We start from the raw sequence: 22,597 nt of genomic DNA on the forward strand, positions 1-22,597 counted from the left end.
AAATTTACCTCTGGGTGAAAACAAACAATATACTTTCATCCAGTAATTTCTGTTTCTAACCCATCAATTAGTGGTTGAACTAGACCATATCTTTGAGAAAGACATCCAGTCCTGAGTTAGAGACTCCAAGCAATAAAGATTCTACCACCCCCGTAATACATTCCAATAGTTAAATATGTTCATTGTGAATAATTTGCATCTTTTTGCAGTAAAGACTGTCTTTTTGTTCTGTGTTTGTGCAGTGCCTAGCACAACAGGGTCCTGGTCCAGGACTCGTGCTCAAAGTCACTATCACAAAATAAATAAAAATCAATAAATAATAAACCTGTTGTTGGTCCCCTGGACAGAATCAAGCCTCACCCTTTTAGAAGTATTACACTGGTGCGACTCTACTGGCGATACTCCTGATTTATGCTGGATTAACAGAGAAGAATATGGCTGTACTTTGCGCATCTTGTTCCCGACAGTGTTTTAACAATAACAGTTATATATTTTGTACACATAAAGCTGAAGGGATTGGGTAATAGTAATTAAGATAAAAACTGGTATGTCTGAAGTCTGAAAACTAAAGGAGTTTGTACGAAAATAGTTCACAGGTTTGATGAAGAGTCAGGCTGACAAGCACATACAAAACTTGTCCTTGAGTTTTCTATTAACATATAGATTATAAGGAGGAAAAGTTAATGTGTCCCTGGAGCTAGAATTTAAATTGCTTTATCTTTTTTCTCTGATAATATCGGACCTTCCACTTATAGACTAGGTGGATTTTTCCATAATATCACACATCTGCTCGGTAGGACATCTTCCCTTTTTTCTTCACAGCAAGCTCCGAGCAGCTGTGATTAGTGGGAGGAACAGTGCACTGCAGTACAAAATTAATTGCTTCAATCTACGTTGTTCTTCCCAACTCTGCAGCTCATTTTCTGCTAGGCCTTGCACCACCTGCTCCCTCACGCTCCCAATTTTACCTCCCACGTGGCCTAGAGAGGCAGAATACAAAAGGGAATCTGATAGTCTGGACCCTCTCTTGAGAGTCATTAAGCAAGTCATAACAGATCTAGGCAGGGCTGGGAGCACGTTATTGCCCAGGTCTTCACAAAGATAACAGGAAAGATTGGTCGTAAAGTGAATATGCTTTAATCCAGAGCTTTGCTCTAATTTAAACTAACTATCCTTTCTCCTAAATCACCCCAGTGAAGACAGTTGGGAGAAGTACAGAGTGTGGTAAATGAATTTTGAGCAATAAACGTACCTTGCAAATTCCCTTTGTCTTACATGGATTACAAAAAGAAAACTAGCTATTTCCTTTCAATTTCCTGGGGATCTATTGTTAGTTCTTTTGGAGCATAACATGAAAACTTTTTTTTCCCCCCATTTCACTGCTGCGTTAGAGAAGAGGTTTATGGAAATGTTGAGACTCATCAGTATTAAATGAACCTCTCATCTAAGCAGAAGTTGTAGTACTTTTGATTAACATAGCAGTGTACCTTCATGTAGGAAGCAATATCGTACTTACAGAGGCTGTCACACAGCCCCACTTAAGAATAGGTTGTGAGTGGTTTGTCCTGGGTGTTCTGGGGATTGTGGCCAAGTTTATACAAAGAGCTGATTAAACACCAAAGTGAACTATTCACCAAATTTTGTTATTAATTTGTCAAATTGTTATGAAACTAGGACTTGTCTTCATGGGGACATCCAGAAAAATTGATCTGAATTAACTAAAGATGCGAATTTGAGGAGTATTTGTTAAACTGCATAAAAGTTTGCATAACCTCTCTTTTCAGAATTAAAATGGCCTTAGGGCTTATCTATCCTTGAAATGTTACAGCGGCAAGTGCTTCAGCATCTGCTACAGGAGGGCAGATACTACCTATGCTAACAGATGGGTTCTCCCATCAGCATACGTAATCCATCAACTGAGCACAGCCTACACTGGGGGCTTAGGTTCACGTAGCTACATTGCTCAGGGGTCCACACATCCCTGAGAGATGTAGCTTTGCCAATTTAAATTCCCAGTGTAGATCAGGCCTTAAGCTGGTTGATCTTCGTTCACTTCCAAAATGAATCAAACTAAGGGCTTTGCCTCCACTTAAAACACTGCAGCAGTGCAGCTGTGCTGCTGTAGTGCTTCAGTGAAGACACTACCTACACTGACAGAAGACCTTCTCCTCTTGGCATAGGTACACCACCTCCCCGAGAGGCGGCAGGAGAATTCTCCCCATTGATACCATGATGTCAACACTGGGGGTTAGATTGATTTAACTGCATCACTCAGGGGTGTGGATTCTGAATGATGTAGTTAAACCAACCTAATTTCCTAATATAGACCAGGCCTAAATTGATGCAAGACCACTTTAATTCCAAATAATGTCTACACAGGGATTTAATATAGACTAGCTAATCCACTTCAAATTCACACTTTCAGTTAATTCAGATTAACTTTCCCGGATGTCCTTGTGCAGACAAGCCTCTTGTATTTGACCAAATTACAGAGCAGGTTGAATACTATTAAAACAAAGCTTAAAAATGGAAAACTTAGCCAAATGGTATGTTCAACGAATATTTGACCAGCTCTGCTTATATGTCACTTTACGACATCCTACACTGCACAAAAAACTCTTTGTATATGTGAAGAACTCAATGATGTACATTTTCTGTGTCACATAAATAGCTTAAAGTCAGACACACTTGAGATGAGCAGTGATTGAACTATCACACTGCCGTTGCAACTTGCATGTATACTAGATTCCTCTTAGCTGGGATGCCCAGGTGAACTGCTGACAGTTCTGAATATGACGCGAGTCACCGAGAAAATAAGAGAATGGAAAAAACCTTGAAATAAAATACACTGAGTAAAATGAAAGATTAAATAGAATTTTACTGAATTTCAGGTCTTGTGTTTTGTCTTATAGTTTTTATTTGGAATTTGTGTATTAAAAAGGACAGACGCCTAGCATTTCACATGCATTTAACACCTGATCCAATGCCATTTAACTGCTTGGCAAAGATCAAATCCATTCCCACTTTATTCTTTGCTCAGAAATACATTTACATGATCTGAGAAAGAGAAGGAGCAGCCGCCTCTCAAGTACGGCTTTCAGGAGAACTAATCCTTCAGGGTATTATTTCTTGGTGTAATGTCACAGTGTAGGACAGCTGTGTGATAATGACATCCCCAGCGTTGCTACTTTTTTTGGGGGGGGATATTGAAAGGAACGTCAAGCGGTGATATCAGCAGCACCATGTTCAGAACAGGCTCTGATCTTCAACTACAGCAGAGGAGCACTTGGCATAGCTGAAAATGGGAGCTTTTCCAGGAAGTGAAGCATCTTGGAGACAGTTTCTGTGAAGTATCTTGGTGACAGTTTCTGTGAAATTTGCCCCCTTGTTATGCTGGTTGTACCTATTCTGTGAATAAGCAGAGGGCTTCATACCTCTAGAGATTCCAAGCTGGCACCTTTTTCCAGCACTATATTACCTAACAAATATTTAATACAACTAAAATAATAACTGACCTGTAGCAGCAACACTTGAAGAAAAGAACAGAGGAAGTTCTGTCATGCCGAGAAGTATCCTGAGCTGGTGACAAGGGCACAGCAGAAAGGCAAAAGGTGTTGCAGGAACAAGCATTGTAGAACAGATATGAGAAGAATCTCAAATGAGCCCCTCTTTTTCCTTTCTTTTACTGCTGAAAGTAATGCAACGGTCAGTAGAATGAAATAAAGATTTTTTTTTCTTGTTACACCTTCAAGGAAATAGTGAGGTGGGCAAAATTTTTCATTTGAAACTTTGTTCACCAGAAAATGTGCAGTCAGGTCAATCAAGACTTTTCACAAATTTGTATTGCACTTGCCAGATAGATTGTTTGTTTGTTTAAAAAAAAATCGGGGGGGGGGGGGGGGGAGTGTTTTAGACCAAAATGTTTTGGTCTTAAAATTTACATCAATTACTAATTAAAACAAGGTTTCTAAATGCTTGAAAATGGAAATGTTTCATTTTGTATCAAATGTAACATTGTGTTCAACCCCCCAAAATTGTTTTCAACTTTTCATTTTCCCCAAATTTTCAAAATTTTGTTTTAAGTCAACTTGAATTAATTAATTAATTAATTTTTTTTTTTTTTCAGTATGGCCAGTGGACCAAAAAAAAAAATCAGTTCTTTGTATAATTCCAGTCTTCACTGCTTTTGGACTCAACCTGATCCAACTGAAGTCATATGCAGACCTCCCATTTACTTCAATGACAGCAGAGCCCTGTTCCTGTTTAATGTTAACTATAATGCAAAGGTAGGATCTGCACCTCCTAACAGGGTCAAGGGAAAAATTTCATCATTCAAAATTTATGTTTATCATTTTTTACTTCCCTCCCATTTTTTATCTTTTAGTCTTTATTTGTTCCTTTTGCTTCCATTTCCCTCTTTACTTCTCCCCACATTTAAAAACAACGGATTTTCAAAAATGACTGGGTGGTGGGAGGCAGGAGTAGAGATAAAAGAAAAGAGAAGGAGAAAAAAGGAGGGGAAAATTAAAGAAAATATTCAAAGATTGTGATATATTTCAAAGTATGTTAATTTTTTATAAACACTGTCAATTTAAAATATACCATTTTTGTAACAAAAAAGCTTTCGTTCAGTACATTTTCAGCAGCTCCAGTCATATACGTGTTACAGTTAGGGGCCAATAATTTTTTTTCAATTAAAAGGCACAATGCTACTTGATCTTAAAATACTTATGCAGTTCTATAGAATCCTCATTAAGGACAGAAGAAAAGTCAAATTAAAATAAAGGGGGAAAATATCAGTGGCTGCGAAAGCTTATGCATTCGGGTTTTTGCTTTGCCTTAAAACACGTTGGGTGAAAACCCTGGCCCTACTGAAGTCAATGGGAATTTTGCCAGTGACTTCAGTGGAACTAGAATTTGACCCACTGTCTTTTACTGGTAGGCTGAACACATACTCATGCAATAGATCATACTGAGAGTCAGTTCTTGACTTGCCTTCCCAGCATTTTGAACTGGTGCCAATATGAATGGTTTGTTGATATCCCTGCAAGGGGTGGGAAGCGCATTCACCTTTGCAACAGACAACCACAATATCCGATACTGCTTCCCTTCTGAGCTAGGCCATCACAAGAGGGAGGTAATGCTACAGACTTTCAAAAGGTGTGACAGCTCCCATTCTGGCACCTCCTCCCCTAGCACTCCCAGCAGCAATCTGCTTCCATACACTCCACCTTACAACAGGGCTGCTGGCTGTAAAAACCGGAAGAGAGATCTAGATTTAAGTTTGTATTGGAAAGGACATCCCCACATACTTCTGGGAGTTCAGTTCCAATTCATTTCACCTCCAGTCGTGGGAGTTACTCTGGGATCTTTCTTTGAAGCACTGGAATTGAGCCTTGGCACGACTCTGACAAAGAATCACAGCAGAATATAGCAAATCTGTCTAACAGGGAACATCTGTGAATGTCTTAACGATCACCAGAAATACCAGTTTTATGGCAGATTCCTGATGTCGTTCTTTCTATTCATTTTTATTCTGTATTCCTTGGTATAAAGGAATCGAGGCCTTTTTGATACAATGCAAGTTATCTGCAGCCAATTCCACTCATTCAGTATCTATGGTACAGCAGCCCAAGATTTTCTTAGCATTGTCAAAGTGAGGCAACGTATATTTAGAGATGTTATAAATAACTCATTTTGGCAGACTGTAAAGTTGCATCTTTAGCATTTTTTTGAACAAAAGTCTGGTTTTAATCCAGCTACAGCCTCAGATGTCTCATTCACATAGCCTGAGCAACATTAGGAATGGTAGATGTATTTTTATCCAAAGTGTTTGTTTGTGGGGGTTGGTTTTTTAAATTTAGCCACAAACTAAATTATCATATTCAAAAGTTGTAGAAAAATCCATTCATTTTTCTTGTTGCTGATTTGGACTTTTGGACTCTGTCTGGTGTATTTAGAAAGTGGGAGCGGAATGATGTTGGTATGACAAATCAAGATTTTAGTCAAGTGACAGATCCTGTCATTTTTTGCAATCTTCTTGTACATCTAATAATTCGGTATAGTATGATTAAATTGCATATTTCCCTTTCTTTCAACGTTCCTAGTTTACCAGTCAGGCACTCTCCTTATCTAGGACTGTGTATATAGCACTAAAGCCATTCATTTCCCTGCTCCTCATTATTAGATGTTTCCACGGCCTTATGTTTTTCTTCCACTTCAAGTAGCTCAGTTGTAAACACAACCAATTTTTCCTGTTGATCCAACTGCCATGTTCTAGCAAAGCATTTAAGCATGTGCTTAACTTTAAGCATATTAGGAATCCTAGTGAAGTCAATGGGACTTCTCATGTACTCAAAGCTACAACCACGAGTAAGTGCTTTGCTGGACTGGGACCTACTGTGCCTTGTGCTTGCCTGAAATTCTCCAACCTAGTGCCCTGAAATACTCCATTCCTGTTGGTAGGTATTGCTCCTGCTAGGAAAGGATTACAACAGTTTTGCTCACTCACTGATGCAGATGATTTTTTTATTTCACCCACCTACCTACATGGGGACAAGAGTTGCTCTTTAGAGACAGAAGATCTTGGGTTTGGGCTAAACAGTCCTGGTGTATGAACCTTAGCAACAGCCATGTGTGGGAGAAGACTGCACTTAGAGAATTTACTCTAAGTGCAGGTTTCCCAGTTTTACAGGTTATAACAAATAGCAGGATCTTATCAAGTTCCGAATGCATCATTTATAAATAAGAGAGAGAAGGAACTGTCCAGCAGTCTGAACAAAAGTTCATCACTCAAACCGTTGCTCCTTTGATGTACCAAAAATAGCTTCACTAACGTGAGGGTGGGTCCAGTTCAAAGCCTACATGCAGTCTGTTCCGGGGTTTGTCATCGACAATTTCAATTGTATGAAAGGAAGGGATAAAGCTGGTACCTTGTGTGCCACTTCCATGATGGCTAGAGACTTCAGCAACGCTCCGAAGACAGCTCTTTCACTTGCTCAGATAAAGAATGATGCTGGTGAAGCATATGCAGTAGAGAGGCACTCCTTGGTGGAGACAACCCTTTTTCTCTCTTCTTTGGTCTACCTACCTACCGAGACACAACTGGCTCCTTCTAAACCCTCTTGCCATTATTCCCTGCTGTCTATGGCCTGTCTCCTGACAAAGTTGGGAAGGAATCCTCTCTGTAAGGCAGACAAGCAGCAAGAGGAAGCCAGATGGCAGTTGTGAGCTGTTAGAGAGGCTACAGAATGGATGAGAAAGGCCCAGAAGAGAAAACTATTTGGGAGGCAATGAATACAAGAGCTAATTTGTATTTTAATGATTAAAGAGGAGACTAAAGCCAACAGCATCATAATTTTGATTAAGCAGCTGGTGGATTTCTTTGTCTTTTGGTCAATGAAGCTGAATTACCAGCCTGGGGGAACTTCAAAAGTGTTAAAAGATGTTATAATAATAAGGGTGCTCTGTAATTAGAGAGAGATTATTGCATATAACATCAAAGAGGATTGCACTTAAACAGCCTCATCAAATTAATTTGCACTATGACTCATTGATTCCACAGATTAGGACTTCAGGTGGGAGAATGAGTAGCAGGAATGGATGAGCACTTAAGAAACAAAGTCCTCGTTTTCATGCTAATATTCTTGTGTAGTAGAGAAGAAGGGAAGAGAAATATTAAAATGCTGTGGTAGCGATGCCATAGTTGCAGTTGAGAAGGCACTTCCAGTGGCATAGAGCTGAATTGTTCCTCAAGTGAATGTTTAACAAAGTTGTTCATGAGACAGCCACAGCTGTAAAGCTACTGCAATCCCAGCACATTTTGTTATGATAAAAAAAAATTGAATTGTCTGATACTATCAGCATTACAGACATTCATCTAGCATGGGGGGATTGAAGTGTTAATATCTTTTCATCCTTCTTTCATTAGGCACCAGGAACAAGTCTTACTCTCCTGGGACTGTTTGAAAAGGCTGATCTTTCCCCACCAGGGCATCTAGCGGTGGTCCCTGTAATATTAAAGAGTATTGATTAAAAAAAATTATACATAATATTAAAAGAATACACATTTACTGTGCCTCCCAAGCGACCCCATACCTTCACTCTATGTATTCCTCCCCCATTCCCCTTCTCTGTCATCTTCCTCAGCTCATCCTTGTTGTAACCAGTTTAGATTGCAAGCACTTCAAGGCAGGGACAGAGTCTTTTTTCCGGGTGTGTACACCTATGGCACTATGTAGGGACTGTCCTTAGGATCGTGTTTGTACATTACCTAGCACAAGGGGGTCCTGGTCCAGGACTAGGACTCCTTAGTGCTACAATACCACAAATACTACAAATACTGAATCAATTATTATAGTTGATTACATTGTCGACCCTACCCATACATATGTAAATACACAAAAAACAAACATTATTCCTCCACATGTCTTTTGAGGGTTATTTATTTCGCAGGATGTTTAACCCTTTCTGGCCATGCATCACAGCCATTTTTACTGTGCAAGTATTTATAATAAAAAACAACAACATCAAGTGAGCATTGTCTACTTTGTATACTGTGTTGTAATTGAAATCAATATATTTGAAAATGTAGAAAAACATCCAAAACTATTTAATAAATTTCAATTGGTATTCTATTGTTTAACAGTGCAATTAAAACGGCGATTAATCACAATTAATTTGAGTTAATTGTGTGAGTTAACTGAGATTAATTAACAGCCCTAATTTGGATAGCATGATTTTTTATGGTAACAAAACATTTCTAATTGTAATGGTTTCATAGCCAAAGATCCTTGGTAATATAAAATGACCCTAATCCGTCAGCCCACCATGCAAAGAGATGGGATATCAGTCTTCCTATTTTATGTGGGAGGATGGGAACAAATATTCTTGAAAGAGAGCAAAGCAGTTTGTTTCCATCTTTTCTTCTAGTTACTGCAGACAGAATGTGTGACAGTCCTGGAAAGAAAAGTCACTTCAAATAGCATAAGCCTGGCAGTGATGAGCAGGCTTACGGTGCGCAGCCTCAAACAATTCAGTCTCTTTCTTGCATCATTCCTCCCAGCCATCCCTCCTGGGTCACAATAGCTTGGATAAAGGAAGAATGACCACTATCTACCAGCTCCAGTTTATTTTTAGCTATCATATTACTATACACTGCTTTTAGAGCCTTTTTTGTTTTGTAGTTTCTTCTATTTAAAAGTGCCACCTCAAACTCAGAAGAAAAAAAATTCCCTGCTGTAAACTGGAAAAGTACTTCACTCATGGTCTTCTAACAGCTGTGATGGGCACTTTCTGTCATATTGGCAGTTCATTTCAGTTTTACAGCAGCAGTTTCCACTTAGGCCCTTATCCTACAAATATGTGCTCATGTGCTTAACTTTCTGCACATGAGTGGCTCCATTGAGTTCACACTGGCATTATTCGGTTTTGCAAAATGAAGCACCTGCTTAAATGTTTGTAGGCTCAGGGCCTTTGGGCCAGATTTTTAAGGTATTTAGGTGCCAAAATACCTTACAAAATCTAGCTCAGCCCGTTTCAGCACCACCCAGATGGATTCAATTCTGTATACACTGTGCAAAATGTAATGCAGCCTGCTGTAACTATAGCTTTAATGTCAGGAAAAAGATGTGAGGCTTCAGAAAAGTAAAGCTTCTTGCCTAGTAGGTGCCTTTGTGTGTTTAACAAAAGCAAAGCTTAATTGAGGTATAGACTGGAAAGATCTGCAAGGTCTCATTTGACAGGGTTACTGACGTATCACCAATCAAAGGCACCAGTATCACTGGTTTAATCAGTAAATTTCCAACCTGGGAGAATAACTCATTAACAAGGCGGACAAAAGAGAAAGCTGTTCAATGGGTTTTTTCCCCCCCAGTGATAGATAAATAAAGCTCCCTTGTCATGGTACATTCTATGTAGCTGGGAGAAGAGTATAAAGAACAGACATTGATCTAGAAACTAGATACTTCAGGCTTTATAAAAAGGAGGGGGGAGCCCTTCAATCACTGACACCAACTGTCTTCCTGAAGCTGGTAAGAGGCTCGTGCTGGTATCGGTGACCCATCAGGTGACCCTAAGTCAGAGCGGAGAAGCCCTCTACCTCGATGGAACATGCTTGAGTGACACAGATAATGAAGAAGGTTTAACGGGAAATTGGAAGGGCGCTCAACAAGATCTAATCTGCATTGAGAGGCAAAACATTTATTCCTTACCCACTATATCTTTCCTGGCGGCTGCAGCCCAGGCTGCAGACTATTGTAGTCTCTGGGTGGGATTACCATCTTCTAAAAGATGTTATTTGCAGACCTTATTTGCGGAGAAAGAGCTCTTTGCCAGCAGTAAATCATTTCATTATAGTATGTACTGTACCTTCAGGTAGCTTCGCCCCCCCCACAACTCCAGAGCCCAAATAAAACCTGAAGGAAGAGAGGTTTGGACAGATTGCCCATTCCAGCTGACTTCCTTCCCACCCCTAACTTCTCCCATTTAAAAAACTGACTGACCAGTTAAGGAAACAGGTTTTATTGGTGCTTGGGAGACGTCATGGGGCTCTGGGGTGGGGGGAAGCTTCCTGAATGTTCAGTAAATACTATAATAAAATGATTTACTGTTGGCAAAGAGCTATCTCTCAGCAAATAAGGTCTGCAAAGAACATCTTTTAGAAGATCATTTTACTATTAAGGGTATTTTAAAAAAAATCATAGAAATTTAATCATTTTGTATCCTTAACTCCAAAGAGGTCTATAGCCACAGAACCACAGACATGCAGCCATCTCTGAGGTATGGAGAGGTGGCTAGGCATAGAACTAGGTAATTCTGCAAACAATAGTACAAGAGGGGGAAGAAATGTTGTAGCATAAGGTCCCTGGAGAACATTTACACTCCAAGAAGTGCCATGGAATCTTTAGCATGTGCAGAGCGTCTTTTAAAGTCTCGTCCAAAACACCCCTGCCCGGCAAAGTGCATTGTATTAGATCTGTCTTCAGTACCTCAGAACAATGATCAGATCTACTCAGATGTGCCAGTAGGGTGCCCTGCTGTCTCGAACACAAGGGTAAGGCTGCTGCTCCAACTCCTGAGTAGCTCAGGTCAAGCACTAGTTCTAAATTAAACAAACTCAAATCACATGGTCACATGTGTGCAAAGGAGCAAATCTCCCCACTCCACAGTTATTTAAGAGCATTTACAGCATAGGGAGAGCCCAGGAATTGTAGGAAAGGCTGTACAGTAATATTGAAAACATTTCAGTTTATATATCTTTTAAAAGAGTTTGATTACTTTAACTGCAACTTTCTGCAGAGCTCAGTGTTGTAAAATTCCAGGGCTCTATGCATCACATAAGGTCCATGTTCAAGGTTTAAACAGGAATTATATGGTGCATAGAGGCTTGTACATGCTCTTTGCAGAGAGGTGAACTTCATCCTAAAGCCTGAATCCTGCAAACACTCAGGCACAAGTTAACATTATGCATGGGAATAGCGCAATATTGAGAAGAGACGACTGTCACGCATCAGGTTTAGTACATGCATACATGTTTACAGGAACTGAGCCTCAGTTCTGAAAGCTCCTTGGTTTGGTTTTCAATCAAACAGTGATATTTAAATTAATGTCTACGTGAAATGAAGATATGACATTTTCCTATTTTAAATGACAAAAAATTGGAGAAATTAGCATTACAAAACATAGAACAACAACAACAACAGGGCAGAGGACTCGGATTTGTGCATTGGGATCCATGGCTGGGGCAATTCCACCCTCCTCCCCCCTCCCCTTTTCTTGGCTTAGAGGAGGCCTCCACATTTATTTTGGTTTGTGTTATTAGCTTGAATTGTTAATACATGGCAGAGTATATATGGATAAAAGCTTTTAAATAGTACGTATAAATGTAAATAAGTTACCAAATAATTGGTGACTAATGTAAACTCATTACTGAGTTGACATTTACTGGCAGCTGACGTCACTGCTTTGATGTATTTTTTCAAGTTGGCTCCTTTAAACAAAAAAGAGTAAAGGACAAATAGGAATAAAATTGCTAGCTCTTTTTAAAGACATTTCAGTGGATTATTTTCATTATGTATTATCTTGGATTCATTAAATGTCTGGCCATATATCAATCTCTGCTGAGGTCTGCCTGAGCCTGATTTGCTCTCTGGCATTGCCTAAATTCCCAAGGTTTCTACTTACAAAAGCCAGGATGCTGTATATAAGGAAAAAATAACAGACTAAAGATTAACCTGCTTGTTGATATTCATGTTCCAGCACATCCCAAGATGAACAGCATACTCAAGGGGTCAGGCTTCACCCTAATCAGAAAAGAGAGAATACAGATTGTTTTGATCAGCACTACATGTGTCTGGAAGGCTAATCCAAAATTAATTAGATCTGGGCTGCACAGAATTCATTTGGATTTGTAAACATGGGGACGGGGGTAGGAGGATTATGCAGATAGAGAATGGATAAAGGTAACTAATTTGTACATTGATGATGCTTTAATAATGTCACAAATGTGCTCCTTGGTCTTAATTGCCAAAAACAGGGAATATTTTACTGTAAATTAGTGTGTGTATAGACAGCATTTCATGCAAAAATGAAAATATTTTACCAGCCAGAAGAAGAAACAGATGGAAAACCATTATTTAAACAACATTCAAATGAAGATTTCCATTCTGAAATGGAAAAGTCAATTTAAAAAAGTGCAACTCTTTATTTATTTTTTATAAAGGAGAGACCCACCCTTTGGTCTCAGGAACCAAATCTGTGGATCATTTTGAAATAACTATTAGCTTGGTAACGTGTAAAAATTAGGGGCCAGGTTTCCAGCTGTTGTCAATTAGCATTGCTCTAGTGATTTAAATGATACCAAGCCAAGTTACACCAGATGAGGATCTGGCCCATATACCAGCACTAAAGAAAACAACACAAGGCTATAGTATTATTTTTATAGTACTTAAATGCCACAATTACTAATAATTTCAGCACTACTGAGATATTGCCCATATCAAGAAGAGTTGTGTATCTAACTTCTCATATACTGGAAAATTTTGCCTGCTAGAGGGCACCTGAGGAGATGAAGGGCACCTACTGCAGTGAGGCTCGAGTTCTGCAAGCCAATTGATAAGAGGGCGACAATCAATTAATAGAGGCAGGGAGGGGAATGGGAAAACACATTAAAAGAAGCTATGAGGATTTATAAATGTTAGCAAAATTGTCTTTGTGTTGAGTGAGGTAATCTTTATTAATCTGCTATATTACACATTCCTTCCATCCTCTATGTATGGAAGCCAAGGCGGGTAAGAAGATAGCTATCTTAGGAAGTGTGATGCGACTGTCATACAACCGGGATGTTTCTCATTCTAGTCTCACAAATGGATCATCACTGTGTGGTTTTATGTCCTCCTTTCACCTACTGTTGTAAGAGTGAAGATTTACAAAAAATATGAATACTAAGATTTAATCACATTTTGCGCATAATAAAACTCACTGGCTCTGCATATAAAATTATATTAGAGGCTGAAAGGGAAATATGAAGATTTTAAATAGCAATGACAGGCAGTTAGTATGCAATATACTGGATCTGACTAAACGTTAGGCCAATAGTCCAAAAATAAAAAAGGGAGACAAGAAAAACAAAACGCTTGATTAATGAAGACGCTCTTGATTAATTAATTAGTAAACTCTTAGGGGAAAGGATTGTCTTTCTGTTCTGTGTTTGTGCAGTGTCTAGCAAAATGGGTCCTAATCCCTAGCGAGGGCTTGTCAGTGCTACCACATTAGAAATAGTAAATTACTACTACTACTTTGGAGAAAATGATTTTTTCTACCACCTCAGTTTTCTGGTGTAAAAAGTTTTACACTAATAAAATTAGATTTATATCAGATCAAGGGAGAGAAGGGGAGTACTTGACTATAAACTGAGGGGTTTCCCCTCACAAAGAAGAGCATTGCGAGGTATGGTATAGAAAAAACACTTCCTACACAAAATTGGCTGTAAATCTGAAGGATAATGAGGTCCCACAGACCACCTTTGAAACTTGCTGCTGGGTGGACACCTAGCTCAAGATTTTAATTCTGATTGCCACAGGAGACAAATGAGAAAGGTCTCCTTTCCTGTTCATTCATTTGTTCCCTTCAGATATTTGTGACTTGGCTGATCTGCTATAGATTGTGACAGCTGCTTTCATTTGGATGATTGGAAACTAGGGAAAAAAAATCCAGGCAGGCACATTAAAAGAAAAATAACCCCAGAAATAACTAAAATATTTTAAAACCTAAAATAAAGGTCTTTTAACTGAAGCAAAATCACAAGAGTAACTTTTGCTCCTACTCTTCCTGCTGCTGTTGCACAACATCAAAGGAGTATTGTCTTACAGGAACCACCAGCTACTCAAGCTGCACTGATTGCTACCCAGAAATGATCATGGTTAAGAATACCCCACAGGCTTGATCTCTCTCTCTTTCATCTCCTCCATTTAACATACTGTAAAAACTAAACAAACTGGTGAAACAAGACAACACAAGTGTTCACTGTAAGTATTCTGGGTAGTGCCAATGAATATTTTAGTTCTTGTTTACACTGGGGTATTTTGCACCAAAGTAGCTAACACAGATGCAAACCCTTAGTTTAGGCATGTTCTACATGTGCATCAATACTCCTTATCCTGGTTTGAAACAAACAAAAAAAAATTCCAGTGTAAATAAGGCTTTAGATTTAGTGGTGGCTCAATGTCGAAAGTTTGGACAAGATCGCCAAAGCTCACCTGAAATAGCCAAACCTCAGGGACCAAAATGCATTAGAAATAGTTAAAAAATAAAACAAAACACCAAATGAAAATTATTTTGCTTCTGAGCATAGATAAAACCACCAACCCAGAGTCAGAGTCAAACAAGACAAAGGTGTGTGTGCAGGGTGGGGGTATGGGGTGGGAGTGGGAAGAAAGCGAACACAAAATTATAACTCCTTCTGAGTCTGAAATTCTAACCTAGTAGCCAAAAATGGTTAGACGGTGCCCCTATTTTCAAAATACAGTCCTGCATTTGGGTTTGTACAATATCATGTTGCAGTCAGTCACTTTTACATAGTTCTGGTTTGAACACTAACGTCCGTGGGAAAATGGCAGACTGTAGGGGGTTAGTTGTCAGACGGGCAGGTGTGGCAGGCAGCACTATCAGCTTGGAAAGGAGAAGTAGGTGTCACCAAATACAGCGTTCAGGCAGATTCAGACCGATTCAGACCTATTACTGAACCCTTCACCCTACACTTGTACCAACGTGACAAAAATCACAGGGTGCTGACACCATCTTGAATTGTGGCAGATACCTCTTACAAGGAGAAATTGGGACAACCTGTATTTATAGTATTTTTATACATATTACTGTAAGCATGTGGCTCTTACACCTTACTCCAAACAAAACTATATACTCTGTGACAAAGTTCCTCCTCTGCCTTAGTGGGTCCTACGCTTATTGGCAGATTTGCTCGCCTCAGAGGTTCACAGCAGCTCTCAGTTTGGCCACTTTCGTGGCTCAAAACTGCTGTTCACTCAGTTAGCCTCATCACTGGCCAGCACGGGGAAAAGGAAGAAGAACAATGCCCGCAGTCTCTGCTGATCCACCTTCCTCTCTGGTGGAATCCACAGTCCAGGTCAACTCCTCCGATATCAAGTAGGGAGTTTGGGGGGAACCCAGGCCCACCCTCTACTCCGGGTTCCAGCCCAGGGCCCTGTGGATTGCATCTGTCTACAGTTGTTTGTTTGCCCCACCCTGGCCCCTCTCCCGCCTTCCCCTCCATCACCCCCCAAACCTCTACCTCAACCACCACTGCCAAACCACCTGCCACCGCCCCCACTGGGGCACCAGCAGTGGCGGGCACCGGGGTGACCTCCGCTGCTGCCATGTCCCTCGCCCCCTCAGTTTCTGGGGGAGCCCCTACAGCCGGTGGGAAGGGCCAGGGTAAGAAGAAGGGGAAGGGCCCACTAAAAAGACCAGGCCCTCCATGGCAGGGACTGCCCCCACTGCCGTGGCCCCACCACCAGCCGCAGCATCCTTACCCGCTGCTCTCTCCACCAGCTCTGCGTGTGTCCCTCCCCCAGCCGCCAGGGCATATGCCCAGGTGGCGGCAGCCCCCCCGCCTGCCGCTATGTCATCTCTCCTGCCAACCGCCTCCACTACCATCTATAGCGGCTGGGGCCTCTTTCCCACCATGACCAGGAAGCATGGTGTCCGTTGCCTCCTGGTGCCTACCTCACCCCACGTGGAGACCTACGTGTGCGCGTTGGGGCCCACAGCCATTGTGGCGGCCTCCAAAATGTACGGGAAAGTGGTCTTCTTCTTGGCACAGGAGGCTGCCACCCAGGAGGCAGTGGAGAAGGGCCTGGCAGTGGGGGGCATGGTCATTGCCCTAGAGCCGCTAGATGACCTGGGCATCCACCTGGTCCTGACCTCCGTCCCTCCCTTTCTTCCCAATGCCGCCCTGTTTCCTGTCCTCTCCACCCTGGGGAAACCCATCTCTGTTGTCAGCCCTCTCCCACTGGGCTGCAAGGACCCCACCCTCCGTCAAATCCTCTCGTTCTGCTGGCAAGTGCAGCTTCAACTGCTGCCGGCGGTGCGTGATGGAGAGGCTCTTGAGGGGTCATTTTTGGTCCCCTACCAGGGGTCCTGTTAACGGGGGCATTATTCAATGGAGGAGGCCCGGTGCTACCTCTGCCGGGCGATGGGGCACGTTCGGAGGGACTGCCCCTTGGCCGGGCAAGGAGAGGCATCCGGGACCCCTGGGCCCCAGCAGGGCAACGGCCCTGTCATTGCCAGTGCCCCTGGCTGCCCGGCTCCTGGAGCTGCCCTTCCTCCTACTCAGTCCACCAGTGCTTCCGCTCAGGCTCAAGGGGTGCTTCCCCCAGCACGCCCAGATGAGCGGGAGAGCCCCGCCTTTGCTGCCTGCAATCTGGCGGGGCCCCTAGAGGGGGGCGGGGCCCCTAGAGGGGGGCGCGGCAGGGATACTGCTGAGCATGGGAGAGGGCCTGCTCCAGGGGGAATCTTCCCTCCCTCATGTCTTCCCTTCCCTCCCTCTCACACTCCTGCCCCTCATGACCCCCCACCGCTGCCTCCCACAATCCCTGAGCCATCGCCCCTGCCCCCCCGACCCAACCCCTGTTAGCCGGCCCCCCGATGATGCCATGGAGGGCTGGGCCCTAGTCCAGGGGAAGTGGAGCAAGCAGAATTCTCGAGCTCTGCTCCTTTCCACTGATGCAGAAGCCCCCCAGAAGACCAGAAAGGGGAGCACCGATGCCAAGCTCTCCGCCTTGCCCGCGGGTGCGTTCCACCCACCGGTACCGGCTGCAGAAGACGTGGCAGCATGGGAGGGCAGTACCGTCCCTCCATCGGAGTTCCTTCCCTCCAAGGCCCCCGATGGAGCCTCTCCTGCCCCATTACCATCCGGAGCCCCTGTGAGCCCCGAGGTGAGCGTCGCTTCGGGCACTGGCGGGGAGACCTCCAGGGTGGTGGAAGGAGAGCTCCCTTCCATCTGTGAGGAGATCAAGGCCCTGGGTCTGATCCCGGTCACCCAGGGGGAGGACGACCCTCTGCCAGCAGGCCTCGATCCGAGCGACCTCACCCCGGCCCCCCCTTCTCCATGCTCATTCCCTCTGACCGCTGCTTCCGCTCCCACCTCCAAGGGTTCCCTGGGCTTCTCCATCTGCCTGGCCATTGGTGGCACCCTGCTGTCGGCCGCCGAGCCCATTGAGGTGACGGCCGGTGCCGTGTGGGTGGGACCCGAGCCCCATGGGCTGTCCCTCGTGGGCATGGGGCAACCAACCTCCTTCCCAGGCGGGGACCCCACTGAAGATGCCATGGCTACTACGCCGGCCATGGTGCCAGAGCCCGGCATCACGGAGGGCCCCCTTCTCACCCCCTCAGCTCCCTGAGCTTGATCGAGAGAGGCCATTTTCCAACGACCTGGCTCCTGCCTTTGCCCCTCTCCCTGACTCTGCTCCCGACCCCTGCCCTTGTCCTACTCTGGATCCCTGCCCTGCCCCTGATGTCAACCCCGTCTCTGTCCCCTCCACCTCCTGTGACATCATTGCTGCCCCTGGGGCTGTCATCTCCTCATTCCCAGAGGATAACCTCCAGGGAGCAGCCTCTGTATTTCCCTGTCCCGACTCACCAGGGGCTGCTATTTTCCTCCACCACCCCCAATTGAGTCGGGGTTTGAGGGGAGCCGCGTGGCTCCAGCCCATTGGGCACCACGTCGGGGGTCCGCCCCTTGCCTGCCCGTTTCAGTGGGCCATGGGGCTGTGTCAGTGGTCCCCCCGGGGGAAAGCTGGGGGCTAGTGTCCCCAGCCCCCCATATGCTGCGAGAGGAGCTGCGGGAGTTCCTTGAGGACATCCGTGACTCCTGTAACAAGGTGCAGCTCGCTCTCCAGCGATGGGGGGGGGAGACTTCCATCAAATCCTTCGGGCCGCGAGGGCCCTCATGGGGGAAGGAAAAAGGACCAGGAAGCAGGCCACCGCAGCTGACCAGCAGGTCCACCTCTTCCATGACTTCTTACTCACCTATGGGGTAGGTCACGGATTGTTGCACGGCCCGTTAGGAGTCATGAGCGTCCCTGCCGGCGAGGATCCCTCCCCCAGCCCTCCTCATGGCACCTTTCACCATCGCAACGTTGAACACCTGAGGCTGTAGGATAGATCTCCGCAGGTGCCAGGTGCTCTTCTTCCTCCTGTGGTTTTCCTGCAGGAGACCCATGTGGATCCAGCCGCTGAAGATAGCTGGCGGCTGGAATGGGGGGACAGCATTTAGCCATACTTTAGCCATCCCACAGTATACTTTATATACTTTAGGTATACTTCAGCCATCCCACAGTTCGTACAGCTGAAGTGGCGACCCTGTTCTCCCCCGACCTATGGCCCGAGGTGTTGGGGGTCACCGAGGCTGTGCCGGGCCGCCTGCTGCACCTCCGGGTCCGTATGGAGGGGCTCATGGTCAGTCTTGTCAATGTCTATACCCTGACATCGGGCCCGGAGCGGCTGTGTTTCTTTCAGCAGGCATCCGCCTTCTTTGGCACCTTGGATCCTCACGATCCTGGGTGGGGACTTTAATACTACCCTCGAGGAGTGGGACCGCTCGGGGACTGAGCAGTGCCCGGCTGCAGCCGACATCCTCCGGGAGATAGTCAACCATCACTCCCTGGTGGACGTCTGGTGTGACCACCACCCGGACAACGCCTCAACGTTCACCTTTGTCCGGGTGGAGGCCCGTCGGTCACACCACTCTTGGTTGGACTGCAGCTACTTATCACGATTCTACCTTTCACAGGCCCACTCCTCCAGCATCCGGCCAGCCCCGTTCTCTGATCATCATTTAGCCACCGTGACGGCCTCTCTCTGCGCAGAGAGGCTGGGGCCAGCCTATTGGCATTTTCACAGCAGCTTGTTGGAGGATGTGGGCTTCATGGCATCCTTCCGGAAGTTCTGGCTGGCCTGGCGAGGGCAGCGACGTGCCTTTCCCTCAGTGCGGCGGTGGTGGGACCTGGGGAAGGTGCGCGCCTGGCTCTTCTGCCTTGACTACACCCGGGGTGCCAGCCAACGGAGGGATCCGGCGATAGGGCAGTTGGAACGGGAGGTCTTAGAGCTGGAGAGGTGTCTGGCCACCAGCCCTGAGGATCCATCCCTCTGCGGGGCATGCCGGGAGAAGCGGGAGGAGCTCCAGGCCCTCGAGAGCCATTGGGCCCAGGGTGCCTTTCTTCGATCCCGCATCCGCCTCCTGCGGGAGATGGATCGTGGCTCCCGCCTCTTTTTCTCCAGGGCATAGAAGAGGGGGGCCAAGAAGCACGTCACCTTCCTCCTAGCAGAGGACAGCACCCCCCTCATGGATCCGGCGGAGATATGCAGGAGGGCCAGGGCCTTCTAAGCAGGCTTTTTCTCTCTGGATCCAACTGATCCTAATGCTTGCAGAGTGCTCTGGGATGAACTCCTGATGGTCTGCACGGGTGACTGAGACCTGGTCGAGTTCTTGGAAGCCCTCCGCCGCATGCTCACCAATAAATCTCTAGGCATGGACGGGCTGACCGGGGAGTTCTACCACGTGTTCTGGGACATCCTCGGCCCAGACCTAGTCACCATCTGGGCCGAGTCTTTGCAGAGCAGGGTCCTCCCTCTTTCGTGCAGGCGAGCTGTGCTTGCCTTATTGGCGAAGAAGGGGGACCTCTGCGATTTACGAAATTGGCTACCCGTCTCGCTCCTCAGCATGGACTACAAGGTCGTAGTGAAAGACATCTCACTGCGGCTAGGGTCCGTGCTGGTGGACGTGATCCACCCAGACCAGACCTACAGCGTCCCAGGCCGCACCATTTTCAACCACCTATATCTGGTCCGGAACCTCTTGGAACTTGGGTGTTGGGATGGTCTGTCGTTTGCCCTCCTGTCCCTGGATCAGAAGAAGGTGTTCGACAGGGTGGATCACGGGTATCTCCTGAGCACTCTGCGAGCGTTTGGCTTCGGACCCCAGTTTGTGGGTTTTCTCCAGGTGCTGTACGCCTCCACAGAGTGTCTGGTCAGGCTCAACTGGACCCTGACCGAACCGGTCAGCTTCGAGAGAGGAGTACGGCAGGGGTGCCCCCTCTCGGGCCATCTGTATGCTCTGGTGATCGAGTCCTTCCTCTGTCTCCTCCGTAGGAGGTTGACGGGGTTGGCGCTGCAGGAGCCAGAGCTGCGGCTGGTCCTGTCAGCGTACACCGACGATGTGCTCCTCGTGGTCCAGGACCCGGGCGACTTGGTGCGGGTGGAGGCTTGCCAGGCCATTCATTTGGTAGCCTCCTCTGCCCGGGTCAACTGGGTCAAGAGCTCTGGCTTGGTGGTAGGGGACTGGTGGCAGGCGAGCTCCCTCCCACCCGCGCTTCAGGCCATCTGGTGGAGTGCGGGTCCACTGCTCTATCTCTGCGTTTACCTTTCTGCCACGCGTCCGTCTCTGCTGGAGAACTGGCACGGTTTAGAGGGCAGGGTGGTAGAGTGGCTCTGGAGATGGACAAGACTACTCCGGTGTCTCTCCCTTTGAGGGCACTGGTGCTTAATCAACTAGTCCTGACCATGCTCTGGTACCAACCCAACACCCTGGTCCCAGCCCCGGGTTTCCTGGCCAACCTCCAGACATTGATTCTAGAGTTCTTCTGGTCAGGACTGCACTGGGTCTCTGCAGGGGTTCTCCATCTACCCCTGGAGGAGGGAGGGCAGGGCCTGAAGTGTCTCCACACTCAGGTCCATGTCTTCCGCCTCCAGGCCCTGCAGAGGCTCCTTTCTGGTGCAGGTAGTCCGGCGTGGAGCGTACTAGCGCACACCTTCCTGCGCCACTTCCAAGGGCTCCGATATGACCGGCAGCTCATTTATCTCCATCTGAGAGGTCTTCCACGAGACCTCTCTGGGCTGCCGGTCTTCTACCAGGACCTCCTCCGGACCTGGAAACTGTTCACAGTGACTGGGTCCATGGCGGCCTTCCTTGGGGGAAGATCTCCTCGCGGAGCCCCTGCTACACAACCCCCAGCTCCGTGTGCAGGTGGCGGAGTCCCCTCAGTGCGCCAGAGGTTGGTCCTGGCAGAAATCACCAGTCGGAGACCTCTTGGACCATGACCAGGGAGACTGGCTGGGTTCCCTGACGCTCCCTCAGCACATGGGGCTCTCCAGACCTCGTACTAAACTACGTATACTTCAGGAGGTGAGGGCCGCTTTGCCGCCCGCTGCTCAGGTTTACCTTGACAGGGTCCTAAGGGAGGGCGTGCCCTGCCCACCCTCCACCCCACGGCCTCCGGACCTTTTCATCGGGCCCCTGCCCTGTGGACCCATGAGCCGGCTACGTGAGCTGCAGCCGGTCTGTTTCCAGACTGCGCCAAGGAAACATCTATACATGCTCGTGCTCCACACCCTTCACGTCCTCACCCTCGCATCCAACCCCGACACAACGTGGCGGGACCTCCTGCCACCTCTAGAGGATGTGGAGCCCCGGTGGGCCGGCCTATATTCCACCCTGGTCCCAAGGCCCGTCGGGGATATCAGTTGGCGGCTCCTTCATGGGGCCGTGAGCACGGGCGTGTACTTGGTGCAGTTCACCCCAATCCCAGACACCTGCCCCTTTTGCGGCGTGAGGGAAACCCTGGCGCATGTCTACCTAGAGTGCACCAGGCTGCAGCCCCTATTCCAGCTCCTCACGAATAATCACTTTTCCCCTCACCTCCTCATCTATGTACTCCCTGTCCATGGCCCCACTAAGTCACAGGACCTCCTGGTCAACCTCCTCCTGGCCCTGGCTAAAGTGGCCATCTATAAAACCAGGGTGAGGAGGTTGGCCGATGGAGTCTCCTGTGACTGTAGGGCCTATTTCCGATCCTCCGTCCGTTCATGCCTCAGGGCAGAGTTCCTCTGGGCGGCGTCCACTGACTCCCTTGATGCCTTCCTTCCCTGTCTCAAACCCTACCAGTCTCTCTGCATGGGGGAGGGACAGCTTAGTGGCTTGAGCATTGGCCTGCTAAACCCAGGGTTTGTGAGTTCAATCCTTGAGGGGGCCATTTAGGGATCTGGGGCAAAAATTGGGGATTGGTCCTGCTTTGAGCAGGCGGTT

Source organism: Lepidochelys olivacea (assembly GCF_965140295.1).
Source record: "Lepidochelys olivacea isolate rLepOli2 genome assembly, chromosome: 1".
Lineage (NCBI taxonomy): Eukaryota > Metazoa > Chordata > Testudines > Cheloniidae > Lepidochelys > Lepidochelys olivacea.